Genomic DNA, 17970 nt, shown 5'->3' on the forward strand with positions numbered 1-17970 from the left:
ATTCACTGTTACTCTCTTCTTCTTTTTCCCTTCATAAAAGCCATAACTTTTTAGGTTGAGATGTGGTTCAGAAGAGCTTTCTCATAGAAACTTTTCTTTCAGGCTCCAATCATATTAAGAGATCATCCAGTAACTTCATCAATAATGTAATGTCAGTTTATTGTTCTGACATCTAATCCCAAATGGTAAATACACCTTTCATATACCCTTCTGAAAAATCATATCCATGCTTGAAATATTAATTTTTCAAAGGCTTAGGAAAATGTCAAGTTCCTGACAAGAAATTTGGCATTATATTATGCTTGAAATAGCTCTCCACAATCAGACTTAATAAATACCTTAGATGTGTCTTTGAATTCAAACCTGAAGCATGGCCTCTTTCCATAAACCATCAATGGAGTGGGTGAAACTAGAGCTTCTCTTGGTCATTTTTGTACTACCCCTGTAGTACATATCAGATAGTGTACTATCTGTTTATCTCTAAAGATATTATCATCTGGGTAAATTTTCTTTCTAAATTCCATCAGGCGTCCAACTAATCTACTAGTAAGCCACAGTGAAAAACATAAATAAACCAAAGTATGGAACTGTTGGTATGGCTCATGATGAATTCAATTCAGCCTTATTTTAATGAAAACAATAAAGTGCCGATCTTATTAAGTGGTCATTAAAATACTGATCCTCAATGTTTCTTTCATTTTTAATTCCCTCTTTTTTTTTCCTGTTTCCCCCACCCCTTTATTTTGCTGTTGAGCTAGACTCAAGATATAATGCCAGTTAGATCAGTCCTGGGGTTTTTTATTCATAGATTATATAGCATCAACAAAAATTCTCTTTCCTGTAATTTACACTTCTGAAGAGACTCAAGCTTTTCTTCTACTAGGATTATCATGTCTATATAGATAACTCTGTACATGTATCACATGCTCAACTTCAAAGAAGAAAATACTGTTTGTGATTTTTTTCAGCTTCTTTTTTTTTGAATAAGTTTTTTTTTTTTTGTGAAAATACCATACAGAGGGCTGGGAAGGTGGCTCAGTGGTAGAGTGCTTGCCATGCATGCATGAGGCCCTGGGTTCGATTCCTCAGCACCACATAAGCAAAAAGAAAAAAGCCAGAAGTGGCACTGTGGCTCAAGTGGTAGAGCGCTAGCCTTGAGCTGAAGAGCTGAGGGACAGTGCCCAGGCCCAGAGTTCAGGCCCCACGACCAGACCCAAAAAATAATAATAATAAATAAATAAATGCTTAAAAAAAGAAAATACCATACAGAGGGGTTACAATTACATGAGCAAGGTAATGAGTGCATTTCTTACTAAGCATTGTTGCCTCCTCCCTAGTTTCCCCTTCCCATAATTCTGGTAATGCAATACAAATTCAAAGATGCTAGGAAGGGCTGTGGTTTTACCTTCCACTCACCAGCACTCTTCAGTTTATTTGTGTTTGAGATCTCTCTTCTTTGAGAACTTAACACAATTTTTTTTCTAGCATCATTAAATTCAGTTAGGAAGGAAGTGAAAACATGTGGGTAGTGATACACACAAACTTTCAATGCAAAGGAAACTGGCTTCACGATTTCCTACCTCCAAAAATGAGTCACAAATAGGTGCTGTGAGAATTTTTTCCTCTTGAAATACTGATATTCACTTACTCCAGTATTCCCTGCTGGCCAACCACTAGGAAGGGGTCTGGCTGGACTCTGAAAACAACAGGAAGAACAAGACAGCCTGTGTCTATCAGGCTTTTCATCTAATCAGGAAGGCAGATTAGTTAAATTATCAAGTTAATTAATTTGAGTGGTGATACATGCCTGAAAGGTAGGACAGTGAGCATGACTGACAGGTGCATAAGACAAGAAGATCTCGCACATTCTGTGAGGGTCAGGTGACTTCCTCCAAGGAAATGGTTTTTCAGTTGAGAGGTGAAGGTAAGCAGCTACTTAGGAGGCCTGGGAATTGAAGGTAAGGAGGATTCAAGCAGAGAATAGATCTCATATGGCTTTCCTGGTAAGAGGAAGTTGAAATAAGGATGAACCATAAGAAGTGTTTCTTGATATGACTTCACATGAAATGTAATTTTGAAAGGAAAAGATAAAAAGCATGGGCCATGGTAATTAGCAGACACTGAGTAATAAATAAACCTGACTTCTACAATGATTGTTTTCAATTTCCATGGTCTCTCATCTCTCTCCACATCTTCATTTCTGTCCAGTCAGCTTCTGTCCACCAGCACCTAGCCAGGAGCCTCATCCATGTGCATTCTAAATGACCTTCTGCTGAAGATATGGCTCAAGAGGTCAAGCACCTGTTTAGCCAACATGAGGACCTCAGTTCAAGCCCCAGTATCACCAAAAAAAAAATTAACAAAAGATCTTCTTTGACAATGGATGTTTGCTTACCTAGACTAGCATCAATGAATAGGTGGTGAACAATAGTGACAGCTAATGCTGGCAGAGTCCCCTGTCTTTATGCCAGGGAAGTCCATGGAGAATGATATTTTCCCAAGGATTAGATGGAACACAGAGGGGTTAAGTGATTTTCTGAGGGTAATACATCTAGAAAGTGGCAAAACTGGGCTTTGGGTCCAGGTCTAGTTATATAAGGGCTGATTCCACCACGCTGCTTCTTTGGAGACACACAAGGCCCTTAACTCATAGAGAGCTCACAGCCTCCTTGGAAAGAGGTAGAGACACAGTGGAAATATAATAAATCATTTTAGTGCGTGATTGATTTTACAAGGGAATTAGTGATAGGAGGTGCAGGGAGGAGGCTGGGTAGCAGGAGGACTGTTGTCTACAAAAGGTATTCAGAAATGGCTTCTCACAGGAGGAGCCTTAGAGTCGATATCTATAGATAGAAAAGGGACATTCCATGGGGAGGTAGGGAGAAGACTACCCCTACGGAAAATCGCAAGTGCAAAGATGGATGGATCTTCCTCGAGGACCAGAGGGGCATCTGTTTTAGCAAAAGTGAAAGACCTCAAATGAGGAACTGGACTGGTCAGATATGTCAGAATCTGCCACAAAGGTGAACATCGAGAATGTCTTCTCAAGAGGAACAACAAGGAGCAAGGTCTTGAGCATCTGAGCATCCATAATAAGATTTATCGAAATAAGCTCCAGGAAGTAGAAACGAGATAGTTTCCCCTTTTTTGCTGTTTTGTTTCCTTTTCTTTTTATCATGTTTGTTTATGACTTTGGGAGTATAAGGGGAGGCACAGAAATGGAATGAAGCAGCACTGGTATTCACTGGACACTATGTTGAAAATGAACTATACAGTTCATGAGTGGGGATAGGAGAGAAAAACTGGCAGAGGGAGGGGGAAAGGGTAACACTGTCCAAAAAGAAATGCACTCATTACCTGACCAGATAACTATAACCCCTCTGTACATCATCTTTATAATAATAAAAATTTAAGAATGTCTTCTCAGCCAGGTGCCAGTGGCTCACATCTGTAGTCCTAGCTACTCAGGAGGCTGAGATCTAAGGATTGCAGTTCAAAGCCAGCCTGGGAAAGAAGCTCTGTGAGACTCTTTTCTCCACTAAACTACCAACCAAGTTGAAAATGGAGCTATAGCTCAAGTCCAAGAGTTCTAGCCCTAAGCAAAGGAGCTCAGGGACTGTGTCCAGGCCCCAAGGTCCCAAGTTCAAGCCTCAGGACTGTCATAAACAGAAGAAAAAAGAATGTCATCTCAAAAAACAATAGGGTCTAGGAGACATAGGCTTAGCATTAAGGTAAACAGTCTGATTAACATTATGATAATTCCACCTGAAGTTGTGCTTGGAGACAACAAATTAAGGGAGTTAGGAGTGAAGGAAGACAGGTCATAGTTTCTGCTGAGAAATGAGTGAGGAATACCCACGGCATACAATAGACGGTTGGCAGTGGGCACACAGTGAAGAGACTTCATAATGAGTTGAATGGAATGGGCAAAGCAAGGAATCAAGGATGACTCTCAGACTCTTTTGGCTTAATCAACTGCAAATGGTGGTTGTTCCTAAGGGAGAACAAGTGTGTGGGGATCTCATGAGTCTCACAAAGACAGAAATACCAATCAGGCTATACATTTATGCTGCAAAACACAAATATGTGTATGCGCAGTTTCAGCTCAAGGCTAGAGGCAGAAATGTAGACGAGATAAAGAGCCACAGTCTATGTAGAAAAGAGTAGAGCACTTTAGTCCATGGATATAGACAGCACTGTTAATGAGAAGCAATGCAATAATGGTATTACCTCGTGGGTTGGAAGAATATTGTAGAATACTCTTTACCTTTGCCTAGTCCTAAGTATTTCAGGTAAGTAAGTAGATCTTTTTATTCTTCTCCCTAATAGATTCTCAAGGAATGAAATGAATGACTGAGGTCTTTCCCAGAGCAAAACAGGCAATAAGTCTTAGATCACAGTTCAGCTTTCCTTCTGTCGAATCCCATATGGGTGCCTACAGATAGAACTCCAGAAAGGGCCTGATTCATCTTCCATTCAGAATGTTCATGACAGTAGGATAAGCCATGTTCCTACCCTCCTTAGGTAAATCATTTCAAATCCGAGGTGACATTGCACTGCAGAGAGGAGTAAATAGGCACAAAGCTGTATCTGCAGCCATACAATCCTATCAAACATTTCCGTTTCAACACTAAGAGCCTGACAAGGGCACAGCAGATTCTTTTGTCAATCCATCCACAAGTATTTACGAGGTGCCTTTAGGATACTTGGTACTGGACATGGCTGCTTTTGTGAGTAAGCCAGCAGGTGCTCAGCCCATGAAAATAGAAATTTAATCACTTGTTCATCCAAGCATTTCCCTTCTGCTTTTCCAATGTGTGTGTGTGTGTGAGTGAGTGTGTGTGTGTATGTGAATGACTAACTGAATAATGTCTACAAAAGACAGCCTGCAAGTCTCAGCCAGAGGCCCTGAGCTGAGAAATGACTCATCTCCACCTGACGTCAAAGCCCCTTTCCTTTCTTTCAGAGGAGGAACAACAGAATGCTAATGGCCTGGCAGAATGACCCAAATGCCCTCCTGAGACCTGTGTGGGTCTTAACTGCTTCCTCTTCCCACGCCTGGCAAAGATGATTAAAACTCGCAGGAAGTTTAAGCTGTGAAACACTCCAATTTCACTGTCAAGTTAACTGGAAAACTAGAAACAGAAGTCGTGTTTCCTGTCAAGCAATACCATATCTTTGTTGTGAATTCTTTTACCTTGGAAAATATCCAAGACATAAAGCCCCTTATGTAGGGTGATATGTGTATTAGTTCATTTGGGCTACTATAACAAAATAACATATACTGACATATACTGAGTGGCTTACAATTGGGTTCACCTGGAGTTTGGGAAATCCAAAGGTCAAGGTGCTACCAGACCTGGTGAACATCTGCACCATTGACAGATGCAATCTTCTTCCATATGCCTGCCTGAGAAACAGAAAGGGAGAGAGCGAATCAGACAGAGGTGGAGAGCTCTACTGCCTAAAATCTCTTTCTCTAATAGGAACTCCTATTCTATCATTGCTAAACTCATGTCCTCATGTAGGGCCAATCACCTTCCCAGTCCTTATCTCTAAATACCACACCGGGAGTTGAGGTTTGGACATATGCATTTGGAGGAGAGGAGGGGCGTGCACACAAACGTACATTCCATAACAGTATGTGTACAACACCTCAGTGGTGACCATTTACAGTTTCTCTTACAAGATTTTCAAGGACTTTATCAAGTTAGGCCCAGGGTCATCCCAGTGTTTGCCTTGATAGTTACTTTCAATATGGCCCAAGACTGGCAAGGAATCCACCAGAAAAATCCAACAAAGCTCAAAGTTTGTGTCAATAGTCAAGCAAATTTGTCCTTGGAAAGGTAACTTCTCCATAATTCAACTCCTTAGGAATTTGCTTTGAGGATCCTATCTGAGAGATCCCCTTGTTTGCCCTCCTGAGAACAACTATCAAATCCATTCTAAGTCTCTCTCTGCTTCCTAAAGACACTGGATATCTAATTAACATGTCATCTCCAAATTGTTGACGGCCAGGAAGAAATCAGCTACTTCTCTAAAAGTCTTAATTCAAGTCATACCTGGCTACAGCAGAACCTACTATTGCTTAGGTGTTTGGGTTTTTATTATGTAAGAGACTTTGTCACTCATTTGGACATTCTTTGTTTCTTATTTTTCTTCTAGAGGTAGTGGTGTTCGACCTATTTCTTGTTACATTAATTTTGTGTGCCAAATATTGTGGCTCAGAGTTTAAATAACCCCCACCCCCATAGGCTCATGGTTGAGAATGTAATCCCTAGGGGGTGATGGTATTTGGGAAGGTTTTGGAGACTTTAGGAGGTGTAGCATCCTTGGAGAGCTGTAGTTTAACCCCAGTTTCCAGGCTGCCATGAGGTGATCAACTTTGCTCCTCCCCATCCTCCCCATCACGCTGTTGTACCTCAGCATGGTCCAGAAGCAACTGAGGCAGCTGGATTGCAGACTGACACCTCTGACACTATGAGCCCATCCTTTGCAGAAGTTCTCTCAGGTATTTCACTACAACAGTTAAAAAATCTGATGAATGCAAAAGCTTCCAGTCTATTCTGCGATTCTTGAGGGCACAAGCTTACTTAATTTCAGCTTCCACTCCTATCCTGGGAGGAAGCACCCCAGTGCCTTGCACTAATGGATCTCTCCGTAAAAGTGTTTTTCAGGTTGAGTTGGACTTCTATTATGGCAACTTCAGGAACTACAGATGTGTCATGACTTGTGATTGTGTGATATCCTAATAAGACCATCAGAAATTGACATACCTTAATAACAGTAGAGGTGCAATGTAAGATGATCTTTGTGGACTTGAAGTTTCTTTGGCGATAGGTATAGGAAGGAACACACACCATTTGACAGATTATAACCACATGGTTTTTACCCATCACCTGGGAAGTTCAATAACTACTTCCTCCTTCATATTCAAGCTGCTTTCTGGAGTTACAGCCTCTATGACACCTTTTCAATCCTCCATTGTGTTTGTGTTCCCTTTGCTACTATCACTAATAGCTGTATTCCTGAAGGGATCCTGATGGATACAGTTACTGTCACCACATGGAAATCTCTCCACCCTCCCACTCTCATGTACCTTTGTCATGGGCATCTGAAGGACTTCGTATCCCCTGCTCATCCAAGCACAACCAAACTGGGGACAAGTGTGCTATTCTTTGCAGTGTCAAACTAATCAAAATCTCTACAGATCTATTGTAGCAGAAAGTAGGAGTTGACACAGTCCTGAACCTATACTTGGGAGGTACACGCTTGGCTGTCGAGTAAAAGGAAACTGCCTCTGGCAGTCGTTGCAGATTGGCATAGAAACAACCACACTCATGAGGCCAGTTACTGTATGCGCAGTGCCCAGGGATGCACGATTTTTCTCAGTAAAGACGTAACACCAGGACAGATGCTGGACAGATCTACCATTGGGGGCACCCTCAGATCACACTTTTAGGAATTTTCTACGATCTATTTTCCTCTGCTCAAGCTACATAGAAAAGATGAATATGAGTATGACAATTGCACGATCCCCGCATCTTATAGGTTTTTGAGGTGCAGGTGTATTGGTATTTAAATCTATCAATAATTATATTTTCTGGGAACCTGCTATATTGAGGCACTGATAATAAAAAAAAGATGAAAAGATAATGGGACATGCCAGGTGCCAGTGGCTCAGGCCTGTCATCCTACTACTCAGGAGGCTGAGATCTGAGGATTGGGATTCAAAGCCAGCCTGAGCATGAAAAGTCTGTGAGACTCTTATATCCAATAAACCACTCAGAAAACCAGAAGTGGCGCTGTGGCTCAAGTGATAGAGTGCTAGCTTTGAGCTGAAGAGCTGAAGGATAGCGCCCAGGCCCAGAGTTCAGGCCCCATGACCAACAACAACAACAGCAACAACAAAAGATAATGGGACATATAAAGGCTGCCCTCAAGGAATGATTTTTTCCCCTCTGGAAATGTCCAGGAAGTAAAAATAGATACACATGGTTAAACTGTAGTACAATCATTAATATTGAATACAAAATAAAGTGATATGGGAATACTTCACACAGAAATAAAGTGTCACTCTTTTAGAAAAGACTCTTGAGAAGGCACTAAATATATTTTTCTGGAGTTGGCTTGAAGCTAGGATTATCAAAACAATCCAAAGCTTATTACAATGGGATAGCATTTGGGTTCATCTTCTTATTTTTTTTTCATTTTTTCAAACTCCTTAATGCACTTTTCTCTACTTTTTTGTCTTAAAGAGGTTTTAGCTTACAGTTCTTTCAAACAAAAGTCCCTGTTACACTTAAGAGTCCCCCTTCTTATGTATTTCCAAGTCAGCTAAAATGACAGTGGTAAGAAATGATGCTTCTGGTGAAAAGAATATTTTATTGCTTTACAGTTGTGTGAGCTGAGTTCTCTGACTCAGTTTCTCCACATGTAAAATGGAAATAGGAAGAACATATGCTGAATAAGATTGTAAAAAATTACATGCATAAACAGAAGTGAAGCCTGTATTTAACCCATAGTAAGAACTCAAAAAATAGTATCATTGATGATAATGACAATATGACAAACTAAAAACACTACAGCATTTATAGAGCACCTTTGGTGTGTCAAGCCCTATGCTTGACGAGAGATTCTGTCATCCACCCTCCCCTTAATGAGCACAGAATTTTAATTTCAATTGCTTTAGTTATACACATTCACAGTCATGCATCAAAATGGCAAGTGTATATAGGCATGAATCATTTATAACTTCATTGGTTATTTATTCATTTCTGAAATCCTTTTGGATCCTTCCACCTAGAGAACCACCACTTAGATTATATCTTAATGCCATGAACTTGGGTCTTTTCCCAAAACTACACAAAGCTTCTGACTCCTCAAAAGCAACTCAATGTTGATTTTTACTATTTTGTCCACTGGAACTGGGGTTGACTCCAGTTCTGACTAAAGATAAGACATCTCATTTGTTAGGTGAACTAATTACTGTATTGATGCTGTTATCATCTATCATCGAGGTTTCAGGGGGCGAGGGGGGGAGACGAAAGAAAGAAAGGAAGAAAGAAAGAAAGAAAGAAAGGAAGGAAGAAAGGAAGGAAAGAAGAAAGGAAAGAGAGAGAAAGAGAAAGGAAGGAAGGAAGAGAGAGAGAAAGAGAAAGGAAGGAAGGAAAGAAAGAAGGAAAGAGTGAGAGAGAAAGAACAAAAGAAAAAGAAAAAAGAAAGAGAAAAAGAGAGGAAAGAAGGAAGGAAGGAACAAAGGGAGGGAGGGAAGGAAGGGAGAGAAGGAGGAAAAAGAAAAAGAAAAAATATAGAGGAGGATGAATATGAGAAGGAAAAGAAGAAGAAAAGAAGAAAAAATATAGAGAAAAGTACAAGTAAAATTGACCCTTAATCTGCTCTGCACTGGTGGAGTACTTTTTAACTTTAAGTAAAGATGCTTTTAGTAAAATGTTACTGCTCCTGGTTCACCCAGATCAAGCTAGATCAAAGAAAGAAAGGCAAGCTGAAATGAGAGCTCAGGAGAAGCCGGAGACAAACTTTTGGTCATGATTTCTATAAATTGCCTGGGGCTCTTGACACTATATTTATCTCAGTAAGTTCAAGTTCAAATCATAAATAAAGTAACAGAGGAATCAGATATAACTAACGTTCGGGCTACTGAGACTCTAGGAGGGATGTAAGTCCACAGCAACGCCATTCATGCTTATTTTCTGCGTCATTCCCTCTCCAGGGACAAATTTAAATCATCTATGAGTAGACAGTTCAGCTAACTCACAGTAAAAAATACTTTAAATGATTGCAAAATAGATACATTAACAAATCAAATGAACTTCATCTCCTTTAGGGGCATTTTTCTCCCTATTTTCAAAAGTCGTTCTGGAATGGGTTGACTATCCTGACTACATTTGCAAGTACAAGCCTGGGCCCACCCCCCACACATGCGCATTCCATCCTGCCAGGCAGTCTGGGGCATTTCTCTGGATTCTCTCTTTTTATGCCTAAATTCCATGTCTCCTTTCCTGAAACATTCTACTTTCAGTTCTGCCACATGGGGCACGGGACTTCACCTTGGCAGCAGGATGATTCTGGGTACCTGCCTCCCTGCAAACGCTAGAGAGTTGCCTCTGTCTACCTTCTCCCTGCCATACAGCCAGGCCTCGATTCTGAGATCACACCAGAGCCAGTCACACGGAAGCTCAGCAGCCTTTGGGACAAAGGATGCCATGAACGATCTCATCCTATCACATCGTGTGGTCTACCACAAGGGTGGCGCTACTTTTCTGGAGCTTCAGTGGTGTCGCTCTGCACAGGTAGCAGTTTCTATATAGAACATTCCGCTGGGGTCCTGCTGCTGAGTGCTCTGGAACTGCCCTGGGCCTGACCTTTGCCCAGACTCTAGTCAGTGTGATGTGATATCCAACAAGAACATAAGGAGGGTAAGAGGGGATAATGAAAGACAAATACTGGCCCCTTCCCCCATTAAAGATATTCACCATGTTCTTTCTCAACTGGTTTACCACAAAACATCAGATTGGGCCATCATGGCAAAATATTTGCAGGTTTCAATCCCTTTATGACTAGATCAAGCTAAAAGTGATGGCTTACTGACAAACAAATACAAGCATGAACTGGTACTGAAGAAAAAACGACAAAAGCCCATTAGATTCATCTGTTCTTAGTTAACTTTTAAAAAAATCATTCATTTTAGAGGTTGCACCACTGAGCTACGCACTAATAGCTTCCTACTAGCTGCAACACCACCTCTGTCATGTGGGTTATGCTAACAGTTGCCTAGGCTACTTCACAGAAACCTAAGGGCTGTTTTGCTAAAAATACTGACTCTTTACTGGAACCTATATATAACTGATGGGTGACTAAAATAAGATAAAAAGGTTTGGCATTTCTCTCCTCACATTGTCTGTCTCCTTTGATGTCTCAACCCTTGAGTCAGACTCTACTTGATTCTGCCTTTAGATATGTTGATTACTTCTTTTGTTCAAGGCAGGGTTAACTTGTCCTATTGCCTGTGGTAGCAAATACACACTGTTCCTCCTATTCTGCTTTTGTGGCTTCATGGCAGTTCAAGCTATAAATCATTCAGCCATAATATATATTATATAAATCTGTAAATATTATATATCATATTATTATGTATTATGTACAAAATATTATATGTATGTATATATACATATATATTTATATATATATTTATATATATGTATATATATACATATGTGTATATATACATATATACATATATATACATATATATACACATATATATATATATATATATATATATATATATATATATATAGTAGACCCATGCCAAACTCAAGTCAAAATACTTATGCAAGATTTCAGGGACTAGGAAAAACTGAGTAGATGAGAGTAAGTCACTGCCTTTGAGCCCAATCAAGTACAAAGCCAGAATGCTTGCACTCAAGAAAACATATTTTCCAAGCACACCTATGACCCCCCATGATAGCAACATGTATGCCACGCTGAACAAGTCAAATAAAAGCCTGCCGCTTTCTGTTCAGCAGTGAAGCCTGATCACTTCTTTGATTCCCTTCTTTTCCCAATAAAGCAGCTTTGCTCCTCTTAATCACAATGTATGATTTGGTCTCATTTTCTATTGTTCCATGCCACAAAAGCCATCATTTAGTTGCTCTCCTCTTCTCTCCATCCTCCTTCCTCTATTCTCTTTTCCCTTCTCTCCTCCCTCTCTCTTCTCTCTCTGCTCTCACTCTCTCAGTTCCTTTCTTATATATTGATGTTGCTTATAATCAAGAGGTATATAAGTGTCAGGAAGACATAGCAGGGTCTCAATTCAATTCAAGGCCATGCCAGAGGGAAACAAAACAACCCTAGTGAAGTTCTATCTCAAAAAGTAAGCCTGGAAGGAAGGGAGGCATTGAGAGGCGTGCGGGAGAAAGTTGCAAGGGGTGACATTGCTCCAGATACATTGTATTCATAAACTGTTTCATTGAATGGAAAATCCTATTTTCAGAAATCATATTTTTACAGCCCCCACCCCTAAAAATAAGCCTGTGTAGTAGTGACTATTCAGGAAATTACAGTAGGAGGACCATATTCTGAGGCTGACTCAGTTAAAAGAAAACAAAAACAAAAACCTGAGGGACAGAGCTCAAGTGGTAGAATGCAAGCCTGACTGTTTATATGCCAAATATACTGAAATATTTTTCCTATTTGTTCTTCTGAAACTGATATTTGGAATCACCTTCAAATTCAGTCTACAAATTACACAGCAGTTGGTACCACAAATACACATTACCTTTGGTCCCATGTCAATCACCTACCATATCCAGCGGATGTGACTTCCTAAGATCTCTAAATGCCAGAATGCCAAACTCTAATTTGAAATCAGAACATTTGGAAAGAATTTTCTGTGAGACCTTGCTCAAGTCAACCACTTTCTGCGCCTCCACTTTCCTAGCTGTGAAATTGGTGTGACTCTTATTAAATATGTGAGTAAGGTCTCTAACAGCAGATGTCAGAGAGGAGGAATTCAGTCAATAATTATTAAATGGCTAAAATGGGGCATTCCTAGAGGGAGGTGTGAAAGAAGAATTCTAGATCTTTCCAAAGTGAGGCTGGTGTTCACTTGGGCTTTCTGTTCTGGCATTTCAGCCTTTAAAACAAAAACAAAGAGTTGCACCAAGTGGCCAGGGAGCCCCCACTCTGCTCAGCCTTATCTGCAGGCCAGTGTCTTTTTGTCCTCCTGGTCCTGTCACACTGCCCAACACACATGGGCAAACTAAAGCTCTTGTGGTTGTTTCCTGAGGACCACCTTTGGACTTAAAAGTGAGCCCTTTCATCCCAAGCCACCTGCCCTATGACAACTCAATGAGCATTGTACAGAGGTAACTTCGCCCCCAGTCTCTTCCGTACTCAATGAGGTAATAGTAAAGAAGGGATGTCCACTTGGACAAATATATAAAGGAAACAATTAGTGAGCAATCTTTTCCAGCTTCCCTAGTTTTTTCCCCTTTTTCATCACTGTGTATTGTCAGTAAGTTTCACTGTGATATTCCCATACATGCAGATGTATAATGTACTTTGATCAAAGCCATACTCCTCTTCCCTGCATCTTACATGTGGATCACCTGAACGTAGCCCCCACCTGACCCCTTAGCCTGTATCAATACTCTGAATCCGCGATTCTAATTAATTCCTATCTCTTTGTGCGTGAGGTGTCTGGCATGAATAGAATCACATCCACTGGAATCATGAGCTGAACTCTTAGAAGTTATTTCAAAAGCCCCTTTCCCCAACATACTGTGCATGCGCTCAATGTGGTAGAAAGAAGTTGATACAAGTTGCAGGGACTGGTGTATTTTGCCTCTAGATGATTCCTAGAGTTTTACGTGTGTATTAAGACTATGAAGAAGGGGACAAAGAAGAGGAGGGGAGTAAAAGGAGGCAGCTACAACAAATAGAACCAAGCCTGCCTTCTCCATACTGTGTAAGCATACATTTTACGACTTTGTGGAGGTTTATCTGATTGTTTATTGCATTTAATTTTTATTTTTTAATTATTACTACAGATGGTTTATAGTTATATGTCAGGCGATGAATACATTTCTTTTTGGACAATGTCACTCCTTTTCTTGCTCTCTCCCAGTTCTCCTTACCCCATATCCTGTTTATTGGTTTTGAGAAGGAGCCAAATAACAGACTCAAATCAACTCAACACACATAATAACTTGGAACTATTGTGGATTCATTAACTTATTCATTCATGCATTAAATGTTTGCTCCTGCTGGGCACTGCTGTAATCTTAGCTACTCAGGAAGCTGAGATCTGAGGATCATCGTTGAAAGCCAGCCCAGGCAAGCAAGTCTGTGAGACTCTTATCTCCAATAAACCACCAGAAAACTAGAAGTGGCAAAAAAGCTCAGGGAGTGAGCCCAGGCCCTGAGTTCAAGCCCTACCACTCCACCCCCACCCCACCCCCAAAAAGGCTGCTCCTACATCACATCATAATAGGCAGTGTGTGAACTGTGGATACAGAAAGCCCATGCTTAACTTCTGGGGCTGCTGACAGAAGGGAGGTAGATGATTCACCAACAAGTAGCAACAGATACTTAAGGACTATGTCAGAAGAACAAAAAAGGAAGTGCCCTCCTCTGCCCTCTCTAGTAGATATAATCTGGTGAAGAAGAGGCAGGAGGGAGAGACCATGAATACACAATTGCATCCACACATAGGTAAATAAACTGCTAAGCAACCAAACAAATTAATAGGATTTCAGACAATACAAATGTAATAAAGGAAGTAAATGTGGGTGATGGGAGAGAAAGTAACTGAGGGGAGATGAGCCACTTTGTCACCTCAGTGGTCCATCTCGGGCCTCTCCAAGGCAGTGACACACAAGCTTTCAGGCAAGAGAAAATGCAGAAGAAAGCAAATTATATATTGAAGGTGGGGCTGCATGTGGCTTGCTGGGCTCAGGGAGACTGGAGAGGTCAGGAAAATAGCTAGCTGCACACTAAGAAGCATGGAATTTTCTCACAAACACCAAGAACCATTGTAGAATTTAGAGCAGGTAAATCTGACTTGAATCTCAGCCATGGTTTTACCTGGAGAAATCACTGCCCTGAGACCTAGATACAGAAATTTCTCTCAAATCAGAAAGACTGAAACAGTAGGCATTGATTGAGTTTACAATCTGATGTTTTTCAACAGAACATAACGTGGCCCTGGTTACATTGCTGGCCAGGCTCTAAGAGGCCAAACTTATAGAAGTAACAAAAAAGCCACATGATGCCAAGAAATCTCTGAAAATGCCTTATAGTACTAGGTTACAGAAAGAACCATAAATCAAATATATAAATAAAATCATATATCTAAATATACAGTATATAAATACATAATATTTATGCCATATATATGATTTTTCTGAGACAAGACTTATTATGTAGCCCAAGTTGGTGTCAAACTGCCAATCCTTCTTCTTGCTTCTAACCCTTAAATGCTGGGGTTACAAGCAGGTATGAACATGTTTGCTGTACAAAGCCTAACATTTCTACTATCTAGCTCCAAAACAACAGCTTTTCCTACTCTTTACTCTTACCTAAGAGGAAAAAAAATGCAAAATAAGGAAATGTCTTCAAGAACAAAGATCGTCTTTGCAGTCATTTTTTAACAACTTAAGAAATTAGGAGTCATCCAATGGCCAGGATAGACAAATGCTTTTGAAGTATAAAGTCATGTAAGAGGTTATTTCTCCACCCATACAATGATGGCTAGTGAACGGCACCTGGGTGGATGGATCTGTTATTTTGCCTGACTGTGGCTCACCTTCGGACTATGTTATCAGCCTCCTACTGCATACTGATTGGGAAGGCCTGGCGCAGGGCACTGTGCCCAGAGGAAGACAAGACAGTTGTGATGGAGTGCTGATTTAACTGTTCTGCTTTCTCTAAGGACAATTAAGCAAGCAAGAGATCAGTGGGCTTTTCCCAATCAGTTTTATTTTTAAGTTTTATTTTTCTAAACATTTGCCTTTGCATTGTGATTTTTAAGGAAGCAGCTGAGGAATCTGTCCATATTATCCATTTATAAAGGAAACACTTGGTAATCACACAGACCTTTTATCACTGACCTAAATCTTTAACTGCCTATAATTAATTTGCCTCTGTCATTAAAATGTAATTAGCAAAATAGTTGAGAGAAATCAATAAAAAAAATCCTTAAGGTGGCTTTCAGAACTTTTTACTCAAATTTGAGCTTTAACTGCCTTTCCCTCTAGAAGCAAGAACACAAAATGAGAGAACTAAATAAATGGAGCAGATTTGCATTTATTGACAGGACATATCATTATCTCAAAAGACTATTGTCTGGCCTTCTTCATTTGCTCATCTATTCTAAATTAAGAAAAATAAAAAGAGGGATGAAAGAAACTGCTTCCTGTCCCTAATAAGTAATACCTTAACTACGTCTAGCATAGAAGGAAATTGGTAATTGATCATTCCCATGGCAACAACTACCTTCAGCTACTGGCAGGTTTCCTTAGAATGCACAATTCCCTATCTGTGCGAAACATGCCTTCCTAGGTTTTGTCTTTGAAGTACTTGCATATACACAGTGCTCTCATAGCAGACCCAAGAGAAAATCAACTCATTTTAACAGCCAAGGACAAACAAGATAGGAGAGACAGAGAGGATTTAGTATACCACTGCTTTCTACTCAAGTCAAGAAAAAAAAATCATCAAAGAGCTTCCCCTGTATTCATCCTTTATTAAAGTCATAATTAATGTGACACAACCCAAAACACAAAAAGTGTCCATCTTTGGATAGACATGGATCAAATTATTCTATAGAGGGAAATTCTCTCTGTACAACCCCATCAGCAAACCAGAATGGTTCTGTCTAACTGGCTGGCCTGGAAACATGGTTACTTAGCTTTTGGTCCCAACTCACTTGTTTCTTTGACAAGAAACAAAATTCATTCCTTACGCTATCCCCATGAGAGTTGTTAGTTGTATAACTGTGATCATTTTATTCCAAAAATGACCGCAGCTAGGCAATCACAAGTTTAGTCTGTTAGCATGCAACTTTCATTCAGCAAACACTGTTATGCACTTATTTCAAGAGGTTTCCAGATTCCCATCTAATAGCTCTTAGTAGTTGTGTCAATGCATGCAACACATCAATACTTAAGAAGCTTCTTAAAAAGCTATTTCCTTCACAAACCATCTTGGAGTTTCTATAAAGCGAGAGATACAACATATATTTTATTTATTTTTTAAGCTGCATGCTTAATTTTATTTCAAGTTTATAGAGATTATTCAAGAGATTAAATGGTCAGTAATAAACAAAAAAATGGTATGCTTTATATTCGCATGTACTAACATACAAAATGTGCTGTTATAATTCTAGTCATCAATGACAGCTTAAGCTAAATATGTGAACAGTGCAAATTCTACTGTTATCAATGTGAATCAAGTTAAATTTATTGTCATTACAACTTATTTAGACTTTGGGAAATCAGACTACAGAATGGGAGACATTCTAATAATGAATTTCTAACTTCGTGGTTTTCTCTATTTCAAAATGTGTCTTATTTCCTTCATAAGTTATCAAAGGCAAGCAGCAGCATGTAATATAAGTGGTGATTTAGAATTCTTCTAAAACCCCATATGTAACACATTATTTGTGGGGCTATTTTCTGGTAGATTTTTCTTTGTCCTGTTACATTTTGTGAAACAAAAAATAATAACGAATGTATTCTATTTGACCTATAGGTCAATGTAATGAAGTGATTTTACTAGTTTATTCAATTAAAATGTATCAATTTAAACAGCTTATGCTTAAAATAGAAACCTATTCGAAAAGTATGTCACTATTTTTAGACAAGTAAATGTTTTTCAGTCAATTATAGCATCTATAAAAGAAAAACACAACAAAAATTAAAACACAATTCAATCCCAAAATAAGCACACCTGCATAACAATGTCTAGATCCAGAGATCCACATCTTCTTCAGAAACTAACCTTACCTGTAGGCTTCAATTGATTTTCCTGCTATCAAGTTTCATATAAATGGAATTATACTGTATATGCTCTTCATGTGCCTGACCTTGCTCAGCACAATAAGAATAGCCTATGTAGTAAGTATATAAACCATTTGTTTCACTAATGAGAAATGTCATTTTCCTACAATTTACTTTATTACTTAACTGCAGATACAAATAACAGCTGTGCTGAGTTTGGAATTATTTACAGAGAAGAAAAAAGTATAAACCATTATGTTCAAATGTTTGTATGTATGGGTTTACTTTTCTGTGGTACAAGTAAAATTAATTTCTTTTTTTTGGGGGGGGGGTTCAGTCGTGGGGCCTGGACTCTGGGCCTGGGCGCTGTCCCTCAGCTCTTCAGCTCAAGGCTAGCACTCTACCACTTGAGCTACAGCACCACTTCTGGCTTTTTTCTTTTCTT

This window comes from Dipodomys ordii, unplaced genomic scaffold (genome assembly GCF_000151885.1).
Source record: "Dipodomys ordii isolate 6190 unplaced genomic scaffold, Dord_2.0 Scaffold1, whole genome shotgun sequence".
In the NCBI taxonomy this organism is placed as follows: Eukaryota; Metazoa; Chordata; class Mammalia; order Rodentia; family Heteromyidae; genus Dipodomys; species Dipodomys ordii.